Raw genomic sequence first — 16,780 nt, 5'->3', positions numbered from 1 at the left:
TTCATCCAAACACTGACATTCTTCTATTGGATTTCAATGTCTCATGTACATTTCAAAATGCAAGCAGCCAAATCCAGTCTGTTTCTAAGAGTCCTGAAGTCATAGTTGTAACATTATTCAGAAGTCAAGTCTGAAGTCTCTGAATACACCATAGGTAGAGTGCAAACTTGAGCTGTAAGACCAGGTAAGAAATCAACAGTGCAAGTCATCTGAGATACAGTGGCATAGGGAAAACATTTCCTATGGACCAAAGAAGACTGAAAATCAGCAGTGAGAATGTTCAGTTCTAGGGTTCCATGCCTGGCCTTCAGAGAATGCTGTGGCAAGATGCTGGTATGAAAGGGCTTGTCAACCTTGTTCTTAAGCCTTGTGGTCAGGGCTGCTTGCAGGGACACCAACCTTTTTGTACTTTCATCACCCTGGCTTTGCCTTACTATCTTGATGGAAACTTATAACCTGATCATTTTCTCAATTTCTCATTTGTTTTAGTTATCATGATTTTGACTTTCTTGCTTTTATAAAACAGTTTTAGGCTGATATTTTTATTTTTATCAAATTAAAACTAGCATATTTGTTGTATAAACTGACAGTTCTCATTTGTGATGTTCTTATAAATGTACAGCATAGGCTTTGTTCACATTTAGATCCAATCACCCTCTCCCTATCTCTTGCCTCCCCTCCAGCCTTTTGTTGTGTTTCTTTTTCCCTATAACTTTGGATTGCATCACTTAAGATGCTGATCTCTTGATCTATGCATTTTCCTGCAAGCTGGATAAAAGTCTAGTGTGAATCTGAGCATGCTAGTGCACACCTTTTATTCTAGCACTCAGACAGTTGGATTTCTTGAATTTCAGGTCAGACCTGATCTACAAAGAATTCCAGGCCAGCCAGGGCTACATAGTAAGATCTCATTTCACACACAACAAAATAAATAAGTAAATAATATCTATTGTGTATACTTAACACATTTTCTTTATTATCCATTCATTTATTGATAAATATGTAGGCTAATTCCATAACCTGGGTATTAGCAATGATGTCATAATAAACACTGACATATCTCTCTTCCATTCAGATTTAGATTTTTTTGTTGTCGTTGTTCATCTATTTTACATCCTGGCCTCAGCCTCTCCCCCATCCTCTCCTCCTATTCCCTATCCCCCACTTTCCCTATCCCCTTCCCCCAATTCCCTCCTCCTCTTGTCTCCATTCAGGAAAGGATACTCCTATGAGTATCAATAAAACATGGCATATCAAGTTGCAGTTAGATTAAGCCCACCCCATGTATTAAGACTGCACAAGGTGACCCAGTATAAGAAGTAGGGCCCCAAAAGCCAGCAGAAGAGTCAGAGAGAGCCTCTGTTTCTACTGTTAGGAGTTCATAAGACAACCAGGATGGATGTGAGGGCAATCTGGGTGTGACATCTGTCACCCTATTGATCGCCAGGGCTGATTTGGCTGATCTAGCTGGCTAGGAACATGTCCCCTTTCTCCCTCACCATTCTGTGTGCATCCCTCCCAAAGCTGCATGCTTGGTCGAAGAGGATGACCAGTTTTTGGGCAAGGGTATATGAATAGCTGTGCTCCACTGCTAGAACCTCCAAATTAAAAGAAAGAAAAAAGAAAAGGAAAGGAAAAAGAAAAGAAAAAGACAACCAGGCCACACAACTGTAACATATATGCAGAATGCCTAGTTCAGTCTCCCTGGCTCTCGGTTCACTCTCTGAGAGGCTCTATGAGCCAAAGTTAGATGATTATGTGAACCTTCCTGTGGTGTCCTTGACCCCTCTGGCTACTACACTCCTTTCTCCTTCTTCTCCACAAGATTCCTGATCTCTGCCAAATGTTTGGCTGTGGATCTCTGCATCTGTCTCCATCAGTTGCTGAATCTCTCTCTGATGACAATTGGGCCAGGCACCAAACTGGTCAGAAGAGATAACAAGTTCAGGCTGGTTAGCAGATTTGTATTCTCTAAGTTATGAACCCAGGAGTGGTATAGTTGGATCTTGTATTAGTTCAATTTTTTAGTTTCTGAGGAAATTCTATATCCAGAATTGAGATAATTGCAATTTTGTATAGGAGTCTTAGGTTTTTTTCCTTTTTCTGTTGTTACTTGTAAGACAGTAAGGTATATAACTCTTTCAGTTTTCCTGGGGTGGTCTTATTAGCGAACAGATTTCCCTTGAAGGCTCAGTTCTCAGAACCTCTCAGAGGGGAGAAAACAAATCACACATCTTCAAATATCACCACTCCAGATGCAGCTACCAGTTGGTGCCTTAGGGTTTTTTCTTTGTTTCTTTTTTGTGTAACTTTTTTTTTTTCATGATGAGATTAAACCTATGATTCTTTCACAAGCATGCCACTTCAGTGATATTTTTTTTTTCTTGGTGTATCATGTAGGGGATAAATGATATGTGACATTCACTTTGTCTCATTATGTGACTTATCACTGATACCATTAATTTTTATGACTTAATTAAAATGATGACTATAGTCATCATTTCTCCATGGTAAATTTAACTATCTACTTTTTATAATCTGTTATTATATCTTTATTATTTAAGACAAATTTAAGTTTAAATACATTTTGATCATATTCTTCTTCTCCTAGTCCTCCTAGATCATTTCTTCCATCCTACCTACCCAGCTTTTGAGCTCTATCTCAAAAAACAATCCCCAAATACAATACAAATCCCCAATACAATAGCAAAGTCCCACAAACCCAAGAAACAAAATACATCAATAGCCTAAAAAGAAAGAAAAAACTGTTACCAAATATAAACACACACAAAGAAACTGAAGGGTTCATATTATATATATATATATATATATATATATATATATATATATATATATATATTTGTTGGTTGGCTACTCCTAAATATGAGACCTGCCCTAGAGTGGTTGATATATCCAGTATCATTTTACTGAAGAAAACTGACCTTCCCTCTCCCTGCATGTATAAATGATAGTTCATTTGTTAAACTTCACCCTAGTGGCTAAGTTTTCATTCATTCTCTAAAAATACAACAAAATAAAATATTATATTTAAGATAAAACAAAAACAGTCATATCAAAGTTGGACAAGACAAACCAACAGAAGGAAAAGAGCCTAAGGGAGGGTACAAAAGTAAGATACCCATTCATTCACACACTCTGAAATCCCATAAATACAGTAATATAAATAAAGAGGACCTGGTACAGGCCTATGTTGGCCCTGTGCATGCAGTTTCAGTCTCTGTGAGATCGTATGAGCTTTGATCATGTGGATTTAGAGGGTCTTGCACCCCCTCTGGTTCTTACATTCTTTTTGCCTCAGCTTTCATGGGCTTCCCTGAGCTCCATGGAAGAGGGATTTGATGGAAGACTGAGTGTTCCAGGGTCTCTCACTCTCTGCATAATGTCTGGCCGTGGGTCTCTATATTTGTTCCCATCTGCTGCAGGAGGAAGCTTCTCTGATGATGCTAACCATTTTCAATATTTCATTGATAAGTAATCTATGGAGAAACTCTGAGCAGCAAGAGAGCATTCCAAAATCTAGGAAGGAACACACAGGAGTCCTAACAAAAGCCAGTGACCACATTAATACTAATGCTAGCTTAGGACAGAGAAGCTTTTTTTTCCTTTCTCTCAAGTGATCATCAATGACACAGGGATTCACAACTGTGCAAAATACTGAGGATAAGTGACTTGTGGGTGCCCAGTTATAAGCGGGACATCTACTTCACCTCCTCAAAGGCACAGGAAACATCATGGAAAGAAGAGAAGAGCCAGAGGAAAGTGGGGTGAGACACAGTGTTGAACAATGACTTCTAAGCGTGATATGGCTGTTATTCTCTCACCATGAAAGGAGGAGGGATTCATGGAAGGACAGCTATCTCTGAGCATTCATGTGCAGTCAACGGCAAATGAGGGAGAGAATAGTAAGATGCTCATGTTCATGTAAAGAACATAATGAAACTCATTTGGTCTCTCTCCACCCCCCCACCCCCTTCTCTCTCACACAAATAATCATGAAGGTAGAAGGGGGTCTTGTTTGGAAGAGAAAGACAATGTGACAAGAGAGGGAAATGGGCATGAGTACAATTGAAATAAATATGTGCATGTAGGAGAATATTATAATGAAACCCATTATTATGTTTGATTAACATATGCTAATGAAGTGATGATTTAAAATGTAAATAATTGAAAAATAAGCTATCTGTGGTGAGGTGTTTTTCAATAATGTCCTCATTGCATCTTCATTAAATTGCTTTGTTACCCATTAAAAATTCATAGGAAAGCTATTTCTTTGCTAGAAAAATTTCCAGTGGGAGTAGAATTCTTTGGAACTTTCTATGTAAATAATTATGTTATTCTAAAATAAAGCTTAAATCAATCAAGCAAGAGATATTTATTCATTTCTAATCCCACACTCTTTTTCTGTCTCATGATCTATTATTGCTAGCTAGTACCTTAAGTACAATGTTGAGGGAAAAAATTCATAAGAACAAACATTCTTGCCTTGTTTTGGATGATACAGAGAAAATCCTGGTAGCTGCAGGATTTTCATAAATACTCTTTATTAGTGCTAACTTCTTTCTGTTTCTATTTCTCAAACATTTCTTCCTTCCTTCTTCTTCTTTTAGAGAACTAGGATGGCCCAAAAGCCTTGTGCTTCACCTGTGAGCTATTCCCAAGCCTCTAGTTATTTATTAATTATAAGCTGGCATTGCTTTATTACTTTTTTCATTTTGTCATTTACCTTTTGATGTGTTGTTTTAAAATGCCTCTAGATGAAAGTCTTTCTCTTATGTATCATGAGATATCACCCAGTTCATGAAATAAAACAGAAGAAAACAGATGCTTGTTTTGAAAATTCAACTTGATAACATCTTTTTAAGATAGGTTTTGTGTTAAGATAGCATGGTATGGGCTCTGTAGACATCACCAGGAGAGGCCTCTTTCAAACATGTTTTAAACACGCAATGAAATCAGGATAAAGTGAATTTGTTTTCTTTCCTTTTTAAAAGGAATCCTAAAAAAATTTATTTTTTCCTTTTATTCAAAATAGATTTTTTTTCTCAGACAATCCTACCAATCTATGAGCAGGAAAGATTCTCTATCTTCTAATATCCTCCTCCTCCTCCTCTTCTTCTTCCTCTTCTTCTTCATCCTCCTCCTCTGCCGCCTCTTCCTCCTCTTTCTCCTCCTGCTCTTCCTCGTCCCCTTTCTCCTCCTCCTTCTCCTCGCCCATGGTTTTTCGAGACAGGGTTTCTCTTTGAAGCCCTGGCTGTCCTGGACCTGATATCTTTTTCAATGCTGTAGTATTTTTGTTGTTGTGTTGTTTTGTTTTTAATTATATAAGTCTTTCTCTTGCTTGACTAGCATTACCTCAAGATATTTTACATTATTTAGGCTATTATGAAAGATGTTTCCTCTGATTTCTTTCTCAGTCTGTCATTTGTAGACAGGAGATCTACTTACTGATAGAAACCTTTTGCCCATTTCCCTTTATGTTTAGAAAATAATGAAATTAAAAGTGCTTCTTTATGTAGAATACAGAAATAAACTTTAAAACTAGTGTTGTGATGAGCAAAACCTTTGGATTAAATATCTAGAAAGAATGATACTAAAAAAATGGCTAATAAGCAAGTGAAAACATGTTCATTCTCATTAGCTCACTATGTCCCAGTCAATTCGACCTTCTTGTTTTATATTCCCAGCCAACTCTCACAGCCTTTGCTGTTTTGTGTGTGTGTGTGTGTGTGCGTGTGAGTCACTTTCTCTATGACTTTTCCACAGTTTTTTTTTTTTTCTGTCTTCAGATATCTGCTAAAGGGTAACACATATTGAAGCTAAAAGGACATGTGCATTCTACAATAATAATTTTTTTAAAAGACCAACAATGTCAATAGCAAAAAGAATATAGAACAAGCAGAATTCTGTCTGCATTGCCAAGGGCAATAAAATATTGGATAAGTGCTTTTGAAAAACATCCACTTCTGTTGCATTTAAAATCAAAAGTGCATTTGTCCTGTGACCCAGAAACTCTTCTTTAAATATTTATCTGAGAGAAATTAAGATGTATAAACACAATGAATTTATACATAATAATAATAATAATAATAATAATAATAATAAAAGCTTTATCCATCACAGTCAGTAACTAGATGTAATTCAAATGAATACTAAGAGATAATTGTGCTGTGTTCATGCATTAGAATATCAATTAATCATCAGTGAAGAAAAAGAATGAACTAGCAATTTTCCATTTAAGATCTATATATTTCACTGTATCTAAATTTTATATTAGTTAAAAATATAATAGGATTTTCCCACCATGACCTTTTTCCTGGACAGCAGCAAACACAACACCTACTGTTCCCTTTGCTTGAAACCCTCTTTCAAAGGTTTCTTTGCGTATTGTCTCTTCACTGCTTTTAAGGTTCTCCTCACTTGTCACCAGGTAAGAAACTGCCCAATCTCCTTGAACTCTGTTCCCTGACTTACCACCTGTGTGCTTCATCTCTGGTGCTGTGATAAAAATTAGAGGAGGGTGTGTTTATTTGGCTTACAATTGTGGATTTCAGACCGTGATTTGGGGGAAGCCAAGGCAGGAACTCAAGGCGCCACACCCATAGCCAAGACAAAAGAGAAACAAATGCATCTATGCATTGGTTGCTAGCTATTATTTTTCACTCTTGTGTGCTTCAGTGCACAGCTTCAGCAATATTGTTACTCACAATGTGTTGTTTCTTTGTCCTACTTCAATTAATAATCAAGACAATCCCTCAAAGTCATGTCTACAGATCAATATGGTCTTGAAAATTCTTCATTATAACTCTTCCTGGGTGAGTCTAGGTGGGATCAAGGTGCCAGTTAATTCTAATCAGCACACCCCAAGATATTGCATCATTAATGTTAATGCAAGAAACACAGCTCTCATATCAAAGGGTATTGGATTGTGTGTGTGCGTGTGTGTGTGTGTGTGTGTGTGTGTGTGTGTGTGTGTGTGTGGTGGGGGAAGAGACAGACAGACAGACAGACAGACAGAGAGAGAGAGGGAGAGAGAGAGAGAGAGGTCAGAGCTCCCTTATAGTAGAATTGGGTTCCAGAAAATGGGGCCATATACAGTTGTGAATCTAGTGACTTCTTACAGGATTTATGACAGAGACTGGTTTGAGGTATGGGGTGATGAGCTGGTTTATTATTACTCAATGTGTTAACCTGATTAGGATGTGAATTTAATAATAGCAGGCCTTAGGTGCCTCGTGAGCCCAGTAGGTAGAGTTTTAGTTTCATAATAGCAAGCCTTTTGTTGTTTATCATTACATACATATCCCCAGTACTTAAAACAGCATTGACACATAGAAATTCTTCAGTAATACCCAATGAATGAAGGGATGATTGTTTCTATTGCTTTAGTTGGAGATATAATGGTGCCAATATCTGCTTGACCTCTGGTAAGGATTTGTGCGCCTTTCATTCAATTCATGGGTGAAAAGGGGATCCTAATTCTGGTCCTCTGGAAGAGTAGCAGGTTCTCTTATGCTGTGGAATAACCCTTTTATACATTATGAAGATTTGTCATTATGACTGACTGGCCAATAGATGAACAGAATAAGGTTAGGCAGGAGAGCCAGATAGAAAAATGCTTAGAGGAAGGAGGGTAGAGTCTAGATTTGCAAGCCAGATGCAGAGGAAGCAAAAGATAAGAGTGCCATATTAATAAAGGTACTGCAATGTGTCAGAATGTAAATAAGGAATGTGGGTTAACTTAAAATGTAAGAGCTAGTTAGTAATAAGCCTGAGCTATTGGCCTCAGTGTGTTTATTTGGGAGTTGCAGGTGGGACAGAAACTTCCATTTATACTCTTTATACATTTGTCCAGGTGAAAAAGGAAATCTGTGTCTTCAAGTTTTAACTTAAATATGTGAGTGGGCTCCACAAAACTAGACATATAAAGGACTGACAAAGAACATTGTTTAAATATGCCAAAAACATGTAATTTAGTAACTTCATGGCATACAACATCCCATGAAACTATTGGAATGAATCTGTTATAGGAAGAGAAATGTACAGAGACTATGTAATTCAGTTGAGTCAAGTTCTCCTGGGCATGTTTTGAAAACATGATGTCATTTTAAGAGCACAAAATCAACCAGACATTCCAGAAAGAGTGCATGTAAAAGTGAACAATGATAAGATGGGAGTATGGACAAGGGGTGTTTCACCTTGGTACATCATTAAACAGCATATTCACACATAGCAGACCAAAAGAAGATGAGAAGGCAGACTCTGTCTTAAATGTTTTCATTGGATTCTTGCAATGTCTATGACTTGAGTCAGGTAAGGAATTCCAATAAAAAGCAATAACAAGTAAACATGTGGTGTAGACAAGTAGGAAATCTCATGTGTACTATAAGACAACAGCAGAATGCTGTACAAAAGTTAGAATTGGAGGAATACATAATGAGATGTAAGGTTGGGAAGTTCATCAGGTGGAACTGATGGAGAGAGGACAGAAGGAGTTCTAGATCCATTATGTTTTCCACAGGGAACCACCCATATTTCAGAGGGTTGAGAAGACATTATTGAGTCTGTGTTTCAAAAAAGTTACTTCTTCAGAGGTGTGCTGGGTGGACAGATTGGGCTAGAATAGGGGTGAGAAAAAGCCATTTCTGTAGTTCACTGCAGCTCACTAGAAAACACACACACACACACACACACACACACACACACACACACACACACACGATGTTTGGTTAATAGTGAATCTGTGAGATGGAATATGGTATTACTGAGGACATGGCCTGCCAAACAGTCAGAAAGTTTCCCTTCTACACTAGCTGCATAACACTTTGCTAATGTTTCATTTTACAGAATAGCTTGGAGTAGAACACACATCATGGTATTGTTGGGCATTAAATGTAATGACACCACACTGTACAACTCTGGACCACTGAGTGAAGACATCCTTTGGGAGCTGATGTTACTACACATATTCCTCACTAACTGGGGGTGTGAGCCCCAGTCACTGAAGACTTCAGAAACTTTAGCACCAGAGGCAGCTTGAGGCACCACCAAGGCAGGAAGATGTTCTTCCTGGTCACAGGTTTGCTGTTTTAACAAAAGAAGATCTGGACACAGAGTGCAGAGTCCCAAAGCTTGTATCAAGTTCCTTTATCAGAAATTATTTGAGTGAGTAAACAGTTCCCATCCCTGCAGCAGCTCCACCATGACTTCCTAACTCATCCTGCCCCCGCCCTCCCACTCCACTCAGGAATGTTCACCGGAGCACTTAATACACAGAGTTTATCAAGTGCATTGTTCACAGTCACTGTGGTTTATCTTACAGCAGCCGCTGTGACCTGGAGAGAAGAACTACACGGATTACAAGTGATTTCCTATTTTTCTGGAAGATGTTATGAAACAATATTAGCAGGGGAAAATGACATTAGCAACAAAAGGAAAATAAAGCAGTGAAAGTTCTTGGAGGAAAAACAAGATGATGGTAATTGGTCCTCACCTCTAGTTGTTGACTCACTGGGGGCGAGGAGCCTGAGTACACAGATGAACGTACTCATTGACAGCCATCCTCCATGAGAAAGACTGGAAATTTGTTTCAAAATGAGTCACAAGACTCAGCACTCCACCGAATCATTCAGAGAACTTAATTAACTGAAAATCCTCCCTTGTGACAGCTCATTTATAACGAGGGCAGTGGTACCTCATGAAGGCAGCTCCTTTGTTGGAGGAGATGATTCCATGACAAACATCTCAAGCTCTGCCTCCAATACCTCCCTCCTTCCAGAAGGGCCCATCAATCTTGGGTTCACTTCCTCCTTCTTGCCTTCACTTATTATCTAGGTAAATGGAGCTTGGGCATGGGGGTTGTGTTTTGGGAGGAGAGCATAGAAATAAAGTTTTCAATTATACTGTTGAGTATGCTCTGCTGAGCATAGTTTTCTACAACACAAAGCAATGGAAGAGAATTACTCTCACACAAACATTTCTGAAATATAACCAGAGTGTGTGTGTGTGTGTGTGTGTGTGTGTGTGTGTGTGTGTGTGTGTGTGTGTGTAGATAAGGGTGCATGGTCACATGTATACATATACATGAGAAGCCCAGAACATTGGATGTCTTTCTCAATTGATTTCCAACTTACTTTTTGAGACTGTGAGTCTTTCTGTGCCCAGAACTCACTGATTTGACTAGTTGGGCTGGCCAGCAAGCTCCAGGTTTTCACTGTCTGTGTTTCCTCAGCTTTGGGATATAAATAAATCATACTCCTTGGCTTTGTATGGGGATGTTGGATTCACGCTCAGGCCTTCATGCTTGTACAGCAAGCAGTTTGCCAGTTGTGCTGTCTACCAAGCCCCAAACTGGGATTTCTGAAGCTTTACAGGCTTCATTTTTGAGGGAATAGCTTGCTGTCTCATTCAAGTCTACTTTTCAAGCTTTATCCTCTGCTGTAGCCCCTTACATGCCACTAACTAACTCTGTTTGTCCATCAACCCACTGAAATGAAAGCATATACATATGAACCTTTGTGTTGGGACTGTAGAGATTGCTTAGTGGTAAAGCAAAGTTGATGTTCCAGAGACCTTGAGTTTGATTGTTAGCACCCACATTGGGCCACACCTGCAACCACTGGTAGCTCCAATTCCAGAGGCCCCAATGCCTTCTTCTGGTCTCCTCAAGTACCCCTTACAAATGTGACACAAACACACACACACACACACACACACACACACACACAGAGAGAGAGAGAGAGAGAGAGAGAGAGAGAGAGAGAGAGTATTAAAAAGCATTTGCACATGTTTCTTTGTTTTTTTCATATAGACATAATTTTCATTACAAGTTACATAAAATTTCTCTTTTCAACAAGGTTTTCTAGATAACCCCTTTTCTTAGTGCTATGAGACATTGCTCCTAACACCACAGCATTAACATTACTTTGCTTTCATTAGCATCCAATTTCCCCAAGCAGACTGAACACCACCTGAAGTCAGAAATAAAACTTTTACATCACTGCCTCTGATATGCCTGGTGGTGTATACTGGACCATTTGTTGAGGGTGCAAAATTAATCCTTGCATCATTACTTACAAGTTGTGTGAAGTTAGCTATATCATTTTTTCCTGTTGGAATTGACCTGGTTTTATGTATATTAAAAACAGGTTTACTGCATGCCTTTAATCACAGCACTTGGGAGGCAGGCAGGTCTCTGTGAGTTTGAGGCCAGCCTAGTCTACAGAGCTAGTACCAGGACAGGATTCAAAACAATAAGAGGAACCTTGTCTCTGAAAACAAAACAAAACAAACAAACAAGCAAAAAACCAATGGGCTTACTAATACCAAGTTCAATGTCTTGCGGTATTAACGATGACAACATATGCAAAGCACTTCAAAAGCCATTTTATCTTTGTGCTTGATAAATGGTACCTTAAAACAAATGCTGTGTTCTGTAGTAGTGAATTATAATCATTAGCTTCTTCAGAAAAACAACTCATGTTATACTTTCAAGTTGATCTTCAGTTAAAAACAAGAGCCATTTGTGAAGTTGAGTAGCAAAGTACTTTCTGACAACTCTATTCTGCAGGAAGTGGCAGCCCCTCATTCTGGGATGCTGTTAACCTACTCATCCATGATGAGTTTACTATGAGTTTCATGTTATCTGTAGATCTCTCTGAGAGTCAACATTAGGATAAACTTTCCAAAAATTGGAAAGGCCTTCCAAGATATGTTTCCAGATAGCCACCTGGGTAATTTTACACAGATATTTTTGCTAGGATAACAATTACAACCAGCATTTGCAGACCTGTGCTAGGGCAATTCTACTCATTACTTTTCTCATTTGCTGAGACAAAACACCTGATAAGAAGGAAGCTAAAGGTAGAAAGTCTGACTTCAGCTCACAACTTAAGGTTAAGAAGGGATGTAGTCCATGATGGCAGAAAGGTTTGGTAGCAGGAGCTTGAGGCAGTTGATTACACTGCTTCTGCAGTCAGAGCAGAGGAATGAATGCTGGTACTCAGATTCCTTTGGTTTTCCTTTTCTCCTCTAGTCTAGACCCCCATTGTGTTGGAATAGTGCTAGCCACATTCAGGGCTTCTCTTCTCAGTTATACTACTCTGGAAATACCCTTACAGACATACCCAAAGGTGTGTCTCCTAAGTGATTCCAAGGCCAGCTAGATTGACAGTGAAAATTAACCATCACAGACACTATTCATCTAATTTATTACCTATACTAATTTTGAATAGTTTAATATGTAATAAATGACTACTACAATTTAGTACCAGGTAAATAGATTCAAGCAAATTATGTGTAACTTCCCCCAAATCATTTTCAAATAACACAAACGTGACTATAGTTATGGATAGTATGATTAGATAAACTTACATATAGCCATATATAAAACCATTTTTATGCATTATATATATATTCATGAGATTTATTTATTTAGTGTGTTGTGGGGTGCCCAGGTACATATTTATGGAAGTCATAAGACAACATGTGGAAATTGCTTATTTCCTTCTACCATGTGGGTTCTTGGGGTTGAACTCAGGTAGCCAGGCTTGGCCACCAGCACTTTTACTCACTGAGCCACAAAGGACCTGTATTGGTTTTTGAGATTTTGGGGTGGGGGCGTCTTACTAGATTGGTCTTGAGCTCTACAACTTCCTTCCATTTCTTCTACTGTGTATTCTTAGGTTCAACTTTAAGTTTTCCCTGACTTTTCTTTCCTAATAAGGTGATGACCCTCTCAATGTAATCCCATGGTGTATTTCATAGTCTTCCTACACAGGACTTCAGACGCTTTATTGCTCTTGGTAAGGCAGGAACTAAAATGTATTCATGTTTGTGATCTTACTCTTTATTCTCTGCTGAGTTAGCTATGGTACATGACCAATGAATGTGATTTCAATTAATTAGCACATTTTATCATATTCATACTCCATCATCAACTTGCTCTCTGACTGTGAAATAATCATACCTAGGGAAAAAAAGATATTAGCAACAAAGAAGCTGTCCATTGAGTCACTCACGGATGTGAGTGGGTCAGCCTGGGTGATCAACTTTGCAGGCCTCACTTTATTCTAGCCTATGCTACCTTCCTCAGTACAGAGTTGACTGAGTTGGAAGAGCAGAGATAAAAGCACTTTGTTTATTAGATCTGGGTGAGGCCAATGGGCCTCTGAAACATGCTGAGAGTCAGCTCTGCCTGGGGTTAATATGGTTATAGACAATGATTAACAAGCCCCAGGATCAAAGACGCCTGTCATTTATCTTTGTTCTTTCACTTTAATGATGGTTGACATGCTATCAGGGTTTTCTGGAGGAGCTTTGATTTTATTCAAAATGAGATGATAAAAATCTCATTGCCTATTTATATATTCTATAATGATCCTAAAAAACGAGAGTGGGAATAGAATTATCCTGGTTAAAAATAAACTATCGTAAAAAATAAGAAAAAAAAATTAACTATCCTTAATCTTCATTTTACAGATAAGGAACCCAGGAACCCGATGATAGAGATACTAGTCCATTCCCTGTGCTGATCACTGGCCAGGCAACAAATCAGGGATAAGGATCGCCCTGGAAAACACAGCCTGGTGCATGGAACCTTTTATTTATTTCTATCATTACTGGTACTTCTTTTGGAATCTTGGGCATTAATGACTCTTCTTATGTTTAGGATTGATAGAGGTGGAGGGAGAAGGAGAGAGGGGCAAGAGAGCCAGTGAATAAGAGAGAGAAATCAAGAGCCAGCAAGACACACACACACACACACACACACACACACACACACACACACACATATATATATATATATATATATATATATATATATATATATAGAGAGAGAGAGAGAGAGAGAGAGAGCACATTACATTCATAGCTGTTTGGTAAAACACAGCATACAACTTTTCTCAGCTTATGACCATTTTGATATCTTCCACAAGTGTGAACTTAGACACTGTTAATATAAAGAGATGGGTCCAAAGCTAAGGAAAAATCTAAAGAATGGTCCACTTCACCAGTGGGAGCAATAGATGCTTCCATGTGTTTTATAACAGGGGAGGGGGAAGCAGAGAATACTCTTTCCTGTCTTATAAAGCATGGGGCATAAAATCCGAGAAGAGAAATTTTCTCACATTTCCATTCAATTTAATAGACAAAAATTAAGTGGAGTTACTCTCAAATTTCAAATCCTTGATTGAGAACAAATATGGGAGGACAGAGAGACAGGAAGGGTACACACAGGGAGTAATGCAAAATATCTCTTCTATTCAATAAAGAGCAAGTTCTAGAAGCATTTAATTTAGTGTTCATCACTTCCCCCCATGAACCATAGCAACAGTCTCTAACTACTATGCATGTTTCTGGTTTAATTTGTTTTTCACAGCATGGCAATTCCTCCTCTTGGATGGCAAACGTACTATTTCCCGGAAAAGAGTTATAGTTCATGTCTCAGTTTCCTCTTCTGTAAATCAAGGAAGATGCACAGTGGCATGTAAGGGATTGTGACACTCAGATGCGTTAATTCCATAAAACAAGTACTAACGATTTTTCTCTCCTTTATTTCGTTATTTTCCTCTTTCTCCCAGCTATTCCTGGTTAGTATATGGGATTCCTCTTATTAGACACTGTGCTGCAACAGGTTGTAGAATCATATTGGGCTTGAGGCAGAACTTCCTCCAGATGTCTTTAATCTCTGTCACCTAATGAATCTCGGATGATCTAGGACATCTAGACTCTTAAAGAGTACCATGCGCTTCCCCACTGGAGTCCTATGTTTGGCTGCAAATGAAGCTTGGGCCACTTTGATTGCCTGATGACATGCCAGTGAGACAGAATCACCTGAGGCCAAAGATGAAATTGCTGTCTTCCAAAAGCCCTTGTCACTGTACTTCCTGTAAGGGAAACAAGAAAGACAAAGCCAAACACAAAAATCAATGTCTACATGATTTGACCTTCAATATGATTTGACCACCTTAGTGGATGTTTTGTCTCAAGTATTCACATTGTACATGCTTGAGGCCACAAGGGTTCTGTAATGACAGACCATTGTTATTGAGTCATTGTGGACCCAAGATTCAACAGAACTGAGGTTTAGTCTGGAATGGAGAAAACCTGGTAGACGCCAGATCCAAGGGCAAAGTTCAGGATTTGGCCTTTTCCTGCTTACCTCATCACTGTTTAAGGCTCTTGGCAGAAAGGTCCTGGAACAAAATAGAAAATATTATTAGTGAGATTAGTGCCAGTTTCAACTAAGCTCTGTTAAGTCAATAGTTCAGTACCAGAGGGCTGGTCGAGACAGTGAGAATAAATAACTTTTAAACGTCTTAGAACATTTGAATTTATGATCTATAAAACTCTACTCATAGAGGGGAGAACTCTGTGTATGTAAAAATGACAGACAAGTTCTGCCCAGGGCTTAGTCATTAACAAGGGAGTGTTCCATAAATACATGGTTAAGATGTTTTTAGCAGACTTAAATATTTTAAACATTGCAGACCCTCACTAAGTAGGAGGTATTTCTCAAAGGACTGGATAGATACGGTCCTGATTTATGAAGTTTAGGTTTCACATGGTATAGGAGGAGAGGGCGTTCAGCACTGGAATTTGTCAGTGATATGCTTTGGATTGACTTTCCTCATGTGCTGTCATAAAGGAGGCAAGCAAACAAAAGGAGTGCCCTTCTGAGTAGTGACGAGGACAAGTCCATGCTGCCTCTGCCACCCTGAAGACTCTGGGGTGCAGCAAGAACCTGGAGCTGCCCATCACCTCCTTCAGTACTTTGAGTGCCTGGAGGTGCTGCACCAGCTGGTCCAGATACTCCAGCCCTATATTGAGATCAATGTAAATAACAAAAAAAATGATCATGTCCATTTTGCTAGGCATACCTTCCTTCCTAGGGAGTGCTAGCCAAAAGAATAGAATCTGATTAACAGAACTATTTACATGTAGGGCTCTGGTTTTGCTTCAGAGACACGAGATGCACATAGGGTCTTGTAGGAAGTACATGGATAAGTTTGGGCCACTGAAAGGACTTGGTGAGACAAGTTGTATCTATCCATTTTGTCAGAGGGAACTGGATGAAGACAGCTTGCTAGATCATTGTATTACCCACTACAGCTCAGAAAGGAGGCCCAAGTTCTGTTTGCTTTGTTACTTACTGCCTAATGAGAGTCTAACTATCTTCAATGGCAGTTTAATTAGACATTTTCAAGTCAGCCACACTTTGGTTTTTGATTGTATAGTTTTGATAATACTGAGGAATTGCTTATATAAAGTGCTAGATAGGTCACTTATTAAATATGTGAATCACTCAAACACCACATAATTTTGAGATGCTGCTTGAAGGGCTGGAGAGAAATTGTCAGTGTCTGATGGAGAAAAATATACTATAGTCTTATACATTTGTCATTATGTTTCATTCAAGAACTGCTTTCACTGTGAGTTAGATCTGCTTTTACATTCTTGAGGTTCTTAGACCTGTAGCCATAAACAATAGTCTCTACCAGTCATTGACAAATGGAAGAGACACAGACTGAGTATATAGTGGGTGAACTCCATGTGCACATTGATAAATCTGTGTATAACACTACATGTTCATGACTGTCATCATGTTAGACAAGATCATCAATTTCTGTTCTATGTAAAAGATGAAGAAGGTAACAAAACATGGACAGTGAAGGAAGTTTGAAATCAACTTCAATGTTCATATTCCAATCGCTGACAAGGGAGTGTAAATAGTCTTATGTGAGAGGAGGGAAGGAAAAAT

The 16,780-nt window shown here is 38.6% G+C and overlaps 1 pseudogene; it reads left to right on the top strand.

Annotated features, from left to right (window-relative positions):
- Nucleotides 1–6,322: 6,322 nt before the first annotated feature.
- Nucleotides 6,323–16,339, top strand: LOC127223276 (E3 ubiquitin-protein ligase RNF125-like; annotated as a pseudogene).
- The last annotated feature ends 441 nt before the right edge of the window (nucleotides 16,340–16,780 follow it).

This window comes from Phodopus roborovskii, unplaced genomic scaffold (genome assembly GCF_943737965.1).
Source record: "Phodopus roborovskii unplaced genomic scaffold, PHOROB, whole genome shotgun sequence".
In the NCBI taxonomy this organism is placed as follows: domain Eukaryota; kingdom Metazoa; phylum Chordata; class Mammalia; order Rodentia; family Cricetidae; genus Phodopus; species Phodopus roborovskii.
This window is presented reverse-complemented; position numbering and strand designations above follow the sequence as displayed.